The following is a 13095-nucleotide window of genomic DNA, read 5'->3' as shown; positions in this document are numbered from 1 at the left end:
TAATACAGACGTAAAACTGGCAAAATCACCTAATTCTTATTGTGTCGCCAATAAAATGCTCATAAACCCCTCTAAAGCATCGTCGGGGCTACTAGATCATTACCTAGGTTGTTACGGAAGCTACTATGGAAAAATCCAAGAAAATTTGACCCGAATCTCCGGCACCTAAAAAATTTGTGGGCTAACACACACAAAAAATTAGAAAAAATACTTAATTCCTATCGCGACACCAATAAAATACTCCTAAACCCCTCAAAAGCGTCGTCGGGGCTACTGGATTTGTTTTATAGGTCGTTATTGACGCTACTATGAAAGAATCCAAGAAAATTCAACCCGAACATCCGGCACCTAAAAATTTATGGGCTAATACACAAAAAACTGGAAAAATTACCTAATTTCTATTTCATTGCCAATAAAATGCTCCTAAACCCCTCTAAAGAACCTCCGGTGCTATTGGAGTCATTATCTAGGTCATTACGGACGCTATTATGGAATAATCCAACAAATTTAACTCGGACCCCCAGAACCTAAAAAATCTGTGGGCTAACACACACGAAAAACTGGCAGAATCGCCTAATTGTTATTGCGTCGCCAATAAAATCCTCTAATCCCTTTTAATGCACCGTTGGGGCTACTTGATTCATTCCCTAGGTCATTATGGACGCTACAATTGAAGAATCCCAGAAAATTCAACCTGGACCAGCGGCACCTAAAATATCTGTGGGCTAACACACACGAAAAACTGGCAAAATTGCTTAATTCCTATTTCATCGCCAATAAAATGCTCCTAATCCCCTCTAAAGCACCATCGGGGCTACTGGAGTCGTTCCCTAGGTCATTACGGATGCTACTATGGATGAATCGAAGAAAATTCAACCCGGACCTTAGAACTAAAAAATCCATTGGCTAATACAGACGTAAAACTGGCAAAATCACCTAATTCTTATTGTGTCGCCAATAAAATGCTCATAAACCCCTCTAAAGCATCGCCGGGGCTACTAGATCATTACCTAGGTTGTTACGGAAGCTACTATGGAAAAATCCAAGAAAATTTGACCCGAATCTCCGGCACCTAAAAAATTTGTGGGCTAACACACACAAAAAATTAGAAAAAATACTTAATTCCTATCGCGACACCAATAAAATACTCCTAAACCCCTCAAAAGCGTCGTCGGGGCTACTGGATTTGTTTTATAGGTCGTTATTGACGCTACTATGAAAGAATCCAAGAAAATTCAACCCGAACATCCGGCACCTAAAAAATATGTGGGCTAACATACACGAAAAACTGCCAAAATTCCCTAATTCCTATTGTATCGCTAATAAAATACTCCTAAATCCCTCAAAAATATCGTCAGGGCTAATAGAGTCATTCCCCAGGTTGTTACGGATTCTACTATAGAAGAATCCAAGAAAATTCGACCTGGACCCCTGGCACCAAAAAATCTATGGGCTAACACATACGAAAAACTGGCAAAATTGCCTAATTCCTATTACGTCGCAAATAAAATGCTCCTAAACCCCTCTAAAGTGCCACCAGGGCTACTGGAGTTGTTCCCTAGGCCATTATGGATGCTACTATCGAAGAATCCAAGAAACTTCGACCCAAACCCCCTACACCTAAGAAATCTGTGGGTTAACAAACATGAAAAACTGGAAAAATGGCCTAATTCCTATTGCGTCACCAATAAAATGCTCCTAAACCCCTCTGAAGCATCGCCAGGGATACAGAAGTCGTTCCCTAGGTTGTTACGGACTTTACTATGAAAGAATCCAATAAAATTCGACCAGGACCTCCGGTACCTAAAAAATCTATGGGTTAACACACGAAAAACTAGCAAAGTCGCTTAATTCCTATTGCCTCGCAAATAAAATGCTCCTAAACCCTTCTAAACAACTGTCGAGGCTACATGAGTCATTTACTAGGTCGTTACGGATGCTACTATTTAAGAATACATGAAAGTTCGACTCGGACCCCCAGCACCTAAAAAATCTATGGGCGACACACGAAAAAGTGGCAAAATTGCCTAATTTCTATTGCGTCGCCAATAAAATGCTCCTAAACTCTTCTAAAGTGACTCCAGGGCTACTAGAGTCATTTCTTAGGTCGTTACAGACGCTACTATGGAAGAATCCAAGAAAGTTCGACTTGTACCCTGGCAACTAAAAAATCTGTGGACTAACACACATGAAATACTAACAAAATTGCCTAATTCTTATTGCATCGCTAATAAAATGCTCCTAAATCCCTCTAATGCGCCTCCCCGGATACTAAAGTCATTCCCTAGGTCGTTACGGATGCTACTTTGGAAGAATCCAAGAAAATTTGACCTGGACCCCGGCACCTAAAAATCTGTAGGCTAACATACACGAAAAACTGACAAAATTGCCTAATTCTTGTTGCATCACCAATAAAATGCTCTAAACCCCTCTAATGCGCCTCTGGGGCTACTGGAGTCATTCCCTGGGTCGTTACGGATGCTACTATGTAAGAATCCAAAAATATTCGACCCATACGCCTGACACCTAAAAACTCTATGGGCTAACACACACGAAAAACTGGCAAAATTGTATAATTCTATTGCGTCGCCAATAAAATACTCCTAAACCCTTCTAATGCGCCTCCGGGGCTACTAGAGTCGTTCCTTGAGTCGTTACGGATGCTACTATGTAAGAATCCAAAAATATTCGACCCATACGCCTGACACCTAAAAAATCTGTGCGCTAAAACACATGAAAATTGGCAAAATTGCCTAATTCTATTGCGTCGCCAATAAAATACTCCTAAACCCCTCTAAAGTGCCGTCGGGGCTACTAGAGTTGTTCCCTAGGTCATTACGGACGCTACTATAGAAGAATACAAAAACATTCGACCCAAACCCCCTGCACCTAAGAAATCTATGGGCTAACACACACGAAAAACTGGCAAAATTGCCTAATTCATATTGCGTCACCAATAAAATGCTCCTAAACCCCTCTAAAGCGACGCCCGGGCTACTGAAGTCATTCTCTAGGTTGTTACGAATGCTACTATTGAAGAATCCAATAAAAATTGACCAGGACCTCTGGCACCTAAAAAATCTGTGGGTTAATACACACGAAAAACTGGCAAAATTGCCTAATTTCTATTGCATCGCAAATAAAATCCTCTTAAACCCCTATAAAGCACCGTCGGGGCTATTGGAGTCATTTCCTAGGTCGTTACGGACGCTAATATTGAACAATCCATTAAAATTTGACCCAGACCCCCGGCATCTAAAATATCTATGGGCTAACACACACAAAAAACTAGCAAAATTTCCTAACTCCTATTGCGTCGCTAATAAAATGCTCCTAAACCCCTATAAAGCACCACCGTGACTACTTGAGTCGTTCCCTAAGTCGTTATGGACGCTACTATGGAAGAATCCAAGAAAATTTGACCTAGACCCCGAAACCTTAAAAATTCGTGGGCTAACACACACGAAAAACTGGCAAAATCACCTAATTTCTATTGCGTCTCCAATAAAATGCTCTTAAACCCCTCTAAAGCACCGCCAGGGCTACTGGAGTCATTCCCTAGGTCGTTAGGGATGCTAATATTGAAGAATCAAAGAAAATTCGACTCGGACCCCCGACACCTAAAAATTCTGTAGGCAAACACACACTAAAAACTGGCAAAATCGTCTAATTCCTATTGCGTCGCCAATAAAATTCTCCTAAATCCCTCTAAAGCGCCGCCGTGGCTACTGGAGTCGTTCCTTAGGTAGTTACGGACGCTACTATGGAAGAATCCAAGAAAATACGACCTGAACCCCCGGCATTTAAAAAAATTGTGGGCTAATACACACAAAAAACTAGCAAAATTGCCTAATTGCTATTGCGTCGCTAATAAAATACTCCTAAACCCCTCAAAAGCACTGTCGGGGCTACTGGAGTCATTCCCTAGGTCGTTACGGACGCTACTATTGAAGAATCCAAACAAATTCAACCCAAATCTCCGACACCTAAAAAATCTGTGAGCTAACACACATGAAAAATAGGAAAAATTGCCTAATTCCTATTGCGTCGTCAATAAAATGCTCCTAAACCCCTCTAAAGCGTCATCAGTGCTACTGTAGTCGTTCCCTAAGTGGTTACGGACGCTAATATGGAAGAATCCAAGAAAATTCAACCCGAACCCTCAGCACCTAAAACTTTTGTGGGCTAACACACACGAAAAACTGGCAAAATCGCCTAATTCCTATTGCATTGTCAATAAAATGCTCCTAAACCCTTCTAAAGCACCTCCAGGGATATTAAAGTCGTTCTCTAGGTCGTTACGGACGTTACTATAGAAGAATCTAAGAAAATTTGACCTGTTCCCCCGGCACTTAAAAAATTAGTGGGCTAAAACACATTAAAAACTGGCAAAATCGCCTAATTCCTATTGCGTCGCCAATAAAATGCTACTAAACCCTTCTAAAGCACCGCCGAGGCTACTGGAGTCATTCCCCAGGTTATCACGGATGCTACTATAAAATAATCCAACAATATTCTACCTGAATCCCTGGCACCTAAAAAATCTGTAGGCTAACACACACGAAAAACTGACAAAATTGCCTAATTCTTGTTGCATCGCCAATAAAATGCTTCTAAACCCCTCTAATGCGCCTCTGGAGATACAGGAGTCATTATCTAGGTCGTTACAGATGCTACTATATAAGAATCCAAAACAATTCAACCCAGACGCCCGACACATAAAAAATTCATTGGCTAACACACACGAAAAACTAGCAAAATTGCCTAATTCTATTGCGTCGCCAATAAAATGCTCCCAAACCCCTATAAAGCGCCTCCGGGGCTACTGGAGTCATTCCCCAAGTCATTACGGATGCTACTATAGAAAAATCCAAGAAAATTCGAACCAAACCCCATGCACCTAAGAAATCTGTGGGCTAACACACACGAAAAAATGGCAAAATAGCCTAATTCCTATTGGGTCGCCAATAAAATGCTTCTAAACCCTTCTAAAGCACTTCTAGGCTTTTGGAGTCAATCCCTAGGTCGTTACGGATGCTACTATGGGATAATCCAAGAAAATTCGACACAGACCCCCGGCACCTAAAAAATCAATGGGGTAACATAGTCAAAAAACTAGCAAAATTGCCTAATGCCAATTGCGTCGCCAATAAAATACTTCTAAACCCCTCAAAAGTGCCGTTGGGGCTACTGGAGTCGTTCCCCAAGTCATTACGGATGCTACTATGGAAAAATCAAAGAAAATTCGACCTGGACCCCGAGTACCTAAAGAATCTGTAGGCTAACACACATGAAAAACTTACAAAATCGCTTAATTCCTATTACGTCGCCAATAAAATACTCCTAAACCCCTCTAAAGCGCCGCTGGGGCTACTAGATTTATTCCCTAGGTCGTTATGGATGCTAATATGGAAGAATACAAGAAAATTCAACCCAAACCCCCGGCACCTAAAAAATTTGTGGGCTAACAAACACGAAAAACTAGCAAAATTGCCTAATTCCTATTGTGTCGCCAATAAAATGATCCTAAATCCTTCTAAAGCGCCGCCGGAGCTACTGAAGTTATTTCCTAGGTCGTTACGGACACTATTATGGTAGAATCCAAGAAAATTCGATCCGGACCTCTGGCACCTAAAAAATCCATTGGTTAACACACATAAAAAACTGGCAAAATTACCTAATTCCTATTGCTTCACTAATAAAATGCTCCTAAACCCCACTAAAGTTCCAACGGGGCTACAGGAGTCATTTCCTAGGTCGTTACGGACGCTATTATTAAAAAATCTATTAAATTAGACCCGGACCCCCGGCACCTAAAAAAATTATGGGCGTTAACACACATCAAAAATTAGCAAAATTGCCTAATTTCTATTGCGTCGCCAATAAAATGCTCCTAAACCCTTCAAAAGCATCGTTGGGGGTACTAGAGTTGTTCCTCAGGTTGTTAAAGATGCTACTATGGAAGAATTCAAGAAAATTCGACCTGGACCCCTGGCACCAAAAAAATCCATGGTCTACCAAACAGGAAAAGTAGCAAAATCGCCTAATTCCTATTGCATTGCCAATAAAATGCACTTAAACCCCTCTAATTCCTATTGCGTCGTCAAGAAAGTGCTCCTAAACCCTTTTAAAGCGCCGTCGGGGCTACTGGAGTCAATCCCTAGGTCGTTACAGATGCTACTATGGAAGAATCCAAGAAAATTCGACTCGGACCCCCGGTACCTAAAAAATTCGTGGGCTAATACACACGAAAAACTAGCAAAATCGCCTAATCCTATTTCATTGCTAATAAAATGCTCCTAAACCCCTCTAAAGAACTTTCGGGGCTATTGGAGTCAATCTCCAGGTCATTACAGATGCTACTATAGAAGAATCCAAGAAAATTCGACTCGTACCCCCGGCACCTAAAAAATCTGTGGGCTAACACACTTGATAAATTGCTAAAATTGCCTAATTCTTATTGCGTCGCCAATAAAATCCTCTAAACCCTTTTAAAGCACCGTTGCGGCTACTGGATTCGTTCCCTAGGTCATTACGGACTCTACTATGGAAAAATCCCAGAAAATTCGACCCGAACCCCCGGCATCTAAAATATCCGTGGGCTAACACACAAAAAAAACTAGTAAAATTGCCTAATTCCTATTTCGTCGCTAATAAAATGCTCCTAAACCCCTCTAAAGCATCGTCGAGGCTACTGGAGTCGTTCCCTAGATCATTACGGACACTACTATGGAAGAATCGAAGAAAATTCGACCCAGACCTCGGCAATAAAAAATCCATTAGCTAATACATACGTAAAACTGGCAAAATCGCCTAATTCCTATTGTGTCGCCAATAAAATGCTCCTAAAGCCCTCTAAAGCATCGCCGGGGCTACTAGATCGTTTCCTAGGTCGTTACGGGCACTACTATAGAAGAATCCAAAAAAATTGACCTAAATCTCCGGCACGTAAAAAATCCTTGGGTAACACACATAAAAAATTGTAAAAATTATCTAATTCCTATTGCATCGCCAATTAAATACTCTCAAACCCCTCAAAATCACCGTCGGGCTACTGGAGTCGTTCCATAGATCGTTTGGACGCTATTATGGAAGAATCCAAGAATATTCGACCCGAACATCCGACACCTAAAAATTTATGGGTCGCCAATAAAATACTCCTAAACCATTTAAAAGTGCTGTCGGGGCTAATGGAGTCGATCCCCAAGTTTTTACGGATGCTACTATTGAAGAAACCAAGAAAATTTAACCTAGACCCCTGACACCTAAAAAATCTATGGGCTAACACACATTAAAAACTGGCAAAATCGCCTAATTCTTATTGCGTCGCCAATAAAATGCTCATAAACCCCTCTAAAGCATCACCGAGGCTACTGGAGTTGTTTCCTAGGTCATTACGGATGCTACTATGGAAGAATCCAAGAAAATTCAACCCAAACCCCCGGCACCTAAGAAATCTATGGGCTAACACACACGAAAAACTGGCAAAATTGCCTAATTCTTATTGTGTCGCTAATAAAATGCTCCTAAACCCCTCTAGAGTGCCGCCAAGGCTACTGAAGTCGTTCCCTAGGTATTTACGGACGCTACTATTGAAGAATCCAATAAAAGTTGACCAAGACCCCCAGCACCTAAAAAATCTGTAGGTTAACACACACGAAAAACTGGCAAAATCGCCTAATTTCTATTGCGTCGCCAATAAAATGCTCCTAAACCCCTCTAAAGCGCCACCGGGGCTACTGGAGTCATTTACTAGGTCGTTAAGGACGCTACTTTTGAAAAATCCAAGAAAATTAGACCCTGACTCTCGGCACCTAAAAAATCTATGGGCTAACACACATAAAAAACTGGCAAAATTGCCTAATTCCTATTGCGTCACTAATAAAATGCTCCTAAACTCTTCTAAAGTGCCGCTAGGGCTACTAGAGTCATTCCTTAGGTCGTTACAGATGCTACTATTGAATAATCCAAGAAAATTTGACCCGGACCCCAACAATTAAAAAATTTGTGGGCTAACACACACAAAAAACTAGCAAAATTGTCTAATTCTTGTTGCATCCCAAATAAAATGCTCCTAAACCCCTCTAAAGCACCGTCGGGGCTACTGGAGTCGTTCCCATGTCATTACGGACACTACTATAAAATAATCTAATAAAATTTGACCCAAACCACCTGCACCTAAAAAATTCATGGACTAACACACACGAAAAACTATCAAAATTTCCTAATTCCTATTGTATCGCGAATAAAATGCTCCTAAACCACTCTAAAGCACCGCGGGGGCTACTGGAGTCGTTCTCTAGGTCGTTACGAACGCTACTATAGAAGAATCCAAGAAAATTTGACCCGAACCCTCGCCACCTAAAAATTTTATGGGCTAACACACACGAAAAACTGAAAAAAATCGCCTAATTCCTATTGCGTCGCCAATAAAATGTTTCTAAACCCCTCTAAAGCACCGTCGGGGATACTCGAGTCGTTCCTTAGGTCGTTACGGTTGCCGCTATTGAATAATCCAAGAAAATTCAACCAGGACCCCCGACACCTAAAAATCAGTGGGCTAACACAAATAAAAAACTGGCAAAATCGTCTAATTTCTATTAAATCGCCAATACAATACTCCAAAACCCTTCAAAAGTGCTGCCGGGGCTGCTGGATTCGCTCCCCAGGTTGTTACGGATGCTACTACAAAATAATCCAAGAAACTTTGACCAAGACCCCTGGCACTAAAAAATCTGTGGGCTAACACTCACGAAACACTGGCAAAATCACCTAATTCCTATTGTGTCGCCAAAAAAATGCTCTTAAACCGCTCTAATGCGCCTCCGGGGATACTGGAGTCATTCCTTAGGTCATTACGGATGCTACTATGGAACAATCTAAGAAAATTTGACCCAGACCCCGGCATCTAAAAAATCTTTGGGCTACCAAACACGAAAAACTGGCAAAATCGCCTAATTCCTACTACGTCGCCAATAAAATGCTCCTAAACCCCTCTAATGCGCCTCCGGGGATACTGGAGTCTTTCCCTAGGTAGTTACAGATGCTATTATGGAAGAATCCAAGAAAATTTGACCCAGACCCCGACACCAAAAAAATCTGTGGGCTAATACACACGAAAAACTAGCAAAATTTCCTAATTCCTATTGCGTCGCCAATAAAATGCTCTTAAACCCCTCTAAAGCATCGCCGGGGCTACTGGAGTCATTCCCTAGGTTATTACAGAAGATTCTATGGAATATTCCAAGAAAATTCAACCCGTATCCCTGGCACATAAAAAATCCGTGGGCTAACACATATTAAAAACTGGAAAAAATCCCCTAATTCCTATTGGGTCGCCAATAAAATGCTCTTAAACCCCTCTAAAGCGCCGCTGGGGCTACTGGAGTTGTTCTCTAAGTCGTTACGGACGCTACTATGGAATAATCCAAGAAAATTCAACCCAAACCCCCAGCACATAAGAAATCTGTGGGCTAACACACACGAAAAACTGGTAAAATTGCCTAATTCCTATTGCGTCGCCAATAAAATGCTCCTGAACCCCTCTAAAGCACCGCCAGGGCTACTGAAGTCGTTCCCTATGTCGTTAGGATGCTTTTATGGAAGAATCTAATAAAAATTGACCAGGACCTCCGGTACCTAAAAAGTCCATTGGTTAACACACACGAAAAACTGGCAAAATCGCCTAATTCCTATTGCGTCGCCAATAAAATGCTTCTAAACCCCTCTAAAGTACCGTCGGGGCAACTAGAGTCATTCCCTAGGTCATTACAGACGCTACTATGGATTATTCCAAGAAATTTTGATCCATACCCCTGACACATAAAAAATCTGTGGGCTAACACAAATTAAAAACTTGCAAAATCGCCTAATTACTATTGGGTCGCCAATAAAATGCTACTAAACACTTCTAAAGCGTCGCTGAGGCTGCTGAGTCGTTCCTCAGGTCGTTACAGATGTTATTATAAAATAATCTAAGAAAATTCGACCTGAATCTCCGGCACCTAAAAAATCTATGGGCTAACACACACTGAAAACTGATAAAATTGCCTAATTCTTATTGCGTCGCCAATAAAATGCTCCTGAACCCCTCTAAAGCGCCGCCAGGGCTACTGAAGTCATTCCCTATGTCGTTAGGATGCTTCTATGGAAGAATCTAATAAAAATTGACCAGGACCTCCGGTACCTAAAAAGTCCATTGGTTAACACACACGAAAAACTGGCAAAATCGCCTAATTCCTATTGCGTCGCCAATAAAATGCTTCTAAACTCCTCTAAAGTACCGCCGGGGCAACTGGAGTCATTCCCTAGGTCATTACAGACGCGACTATGTAAGAATCCAAATATATTTGACCCGGACGCCTAACACCTAAAAAATCTATGGGTTAACACACACGAAAAATTAGCAAAATTGCCTAATTCTATTGCGTCGCCAATAAAATGCTCCTAAACCCATCAAAAGCAAATTCGGGGCTACTGGAGTCTTTCCCTAGGTCGTTACAGAGACTACTATGTAAGAATCCAAATATATTTGACCCGAACACCTAACACCTAAAAATATCTATGGGTTAACACACACGAAAAATTAGCAAAATTGCCTAATTCAATTGCGTCGCCAATAAAATACTCCTAAACCCCTCTAAAGCAAAGTCGGGGCTACTGGAGTCTTTTCCTAGATCGTTACGGACACTACTATGAAATAATCCAAGAAAATTCAACTCGGACCCCCGGCACCTAAAAAATCTGTGGGTTACAACACACGAAAAATTGGTAAAATCGCCTAATTGCTCTTGCGTCACCAATAAATTGCTCCTAAACACCTCTAAAACGCCCCCGGGGCTAGTGGAGTCGTTACCTAGGTCATTACGGACTCTACTATCAAAGAATCTAAGAAAATTTGACCCGAATCTCCGGCACCTAAAGAATTTGTGGGCTAAAACACACAAAAAACTAGCAAAATTGCCTAATTCCTATTGCGTCGCCAATAAAATGCTCCTAAACCCCTCTAAAGCACCGCCGAGGCTACTGAAGTCATTTCCTAGGTCTTTAGGACGCTACTATGGTAGAATCCAAGAAAATTCGACCTAGACCCGCGGCACCTAAAAAATTCATTGGTTAACACATACGAAAAACTAACAAAATCGACTAATTCCTATTGCATCGCAAAAAAAGTGGTCCTAAACCCCTTTAAAGCACCGCCGGAGCTACTGGAGTCGTTCCCTAGGTCATTACGGATGCTACAATTGAAGAATCTAAGAAATTTTAACCCGGACCCCCGACACCCAAAAAATCCATGGGCTAACACACACAAAAAACTTGCAAAATTGCCTAATTCTTGTTGAATCGCCAATAAAATGCTCCCAAACCCTTCTAAAGCGCCTCCGGGGCTAGTGAATTCATTCTCCAGGTCGTTACGGATGCTATTATGGAAGAATCCTAGAAATTTGACCCGTACCATTGGCACCTAAAAAATTTGTGGGCTAACACACCCGAAAAACTGGCAAAATTATCTAATTCCTATTGTGTCGCCAATAAAATGCTCCTAAACCCTACTAAAGCACCGCCGGGGCTACTGAAGTCGTTCCCTAGGTTGTTACGGATGCTAATATGGAAGAATCCAATAAAATTCAACCCGGACCCCCGACACCTAAAAAATCCATGGGCTAACACACACGAAAAACTGGTAAAATTGCCTAATGCCAATTGTGTCGCCAATAAAATGCTTCCAAACACCTCTAAATCGCCGCCAAGGCTACTAGAGTCGTTCCCTAGGTCGTTTCGGACGCTACTATGGAAGAATCCAAGAAAATTCGACTCAAACCCCTGGCAACTAAAAAATCCGTGGGCTAACACACAAGAAAAACTGGCAAAATCACCTAATTCTTATTACGTTGCCAATAAAATGCTCCTAAACCCTTTTAAAGCACCGTCGGGACTACTGAACTCATTCCCTAGGTCTTTACGAATGCTACTATGGAAGAATCTAAGAAAATTCGATCCAAACCCCCGGCACCTAAAAAATCCGTGGGCAAACACACACGAAAAAATGGCAAAATTGCCTAAATCCTATTGCGTCGCCAATAAATATCTCCAAAACCCTTCTAAAGCACCGCTGGGACTACTGGAGTCGTTCCACAGGTCGTTACGGTTGTTACTATGGAAAAATGGAAGAAAATTCGACCTGGGCCTCGGCACTAAAAAATCCATGGGCTAATACACACGTAAAATTGGCAAAATCGCCTAATACCTATTGTGTCGCCAATAAAATGCTCCTATACCCCTCTAAAGTATCACCGGGGCTACTAGAGGCGTTCCCTAGGTCGTTACGGATGCTACTATAGAAGAATTTTAAAAAAATTGACCCGAATCTCCGGCACCTAAAAAATCTGTGGGCTAACACACACGAAAAACTGGCAAAATTGCATAATTCCTACTGCGTCGCCAATAAAATACTCCTAAACCCCTCAAAAGCATCGTTGGGGCTACTGCAGTCGTTCTCAAGGTTGTTACAGATGCTACAATGTGAGAAACTAAGAAAATTCGACCTGGACCACCGACACCTAAAAAATCTATGGGTTAACACACACGAAAAACTGGCAAAATCGCTTAATTCCTACTGTGTCTCCAATAAAGTGCTTCTAAACCCCTCTAAAACATCACCGGGGCTATTGGAGTTGTTCCCTAGGTCGTTACGGATGCTACTATAGAAGAATCCAAGAAAATTCGACCCAAACCCCATGCACCTAAGAAATCTGTGGGCTAACACACGAAAAACTGGCAAAATCGCCTAATTTCTATTGGGGCACCAATAAAATGCTACTAAACACTTCTAAAGCACCGTCGGGGCTGCTGAGTCGTTCCTCAGGTCGTTAAAGATGCTATTATAAAATAATCCAAGAAAATTCGACCTGAATTTCCGGCATCTAAAAAATCTGTGGGCTAACACACACGAAAAACTGACAAAATTACCTAATTGTTGTTGCATTGCCAATAAAATATTAATAAACCCCTCTAATGCGCCTCCGAGGATACTGGAGTCTTTCCCTAGGTCATTACAGACGCTACTATATAAGAATCCAAAAATATTTGACCCGG

The sequence above is a fragment of the Solanum dulcamara genome, chromosome 9 (genome assembly GCF_947179165.1).
Source record: "Solanum dulcamara chromosome 9, daSolDulc1.2, whole genome shotgun sequence".
Lineage (NCBI taxonomy): Eukaryota > Viridiplantae > Streptophyta > Magnoliopsida > Solanales > Solanaceae > Solanum > Solanum dulcamara.
This window is presented reverse-complemented; position numbering follows the sequence as displayed.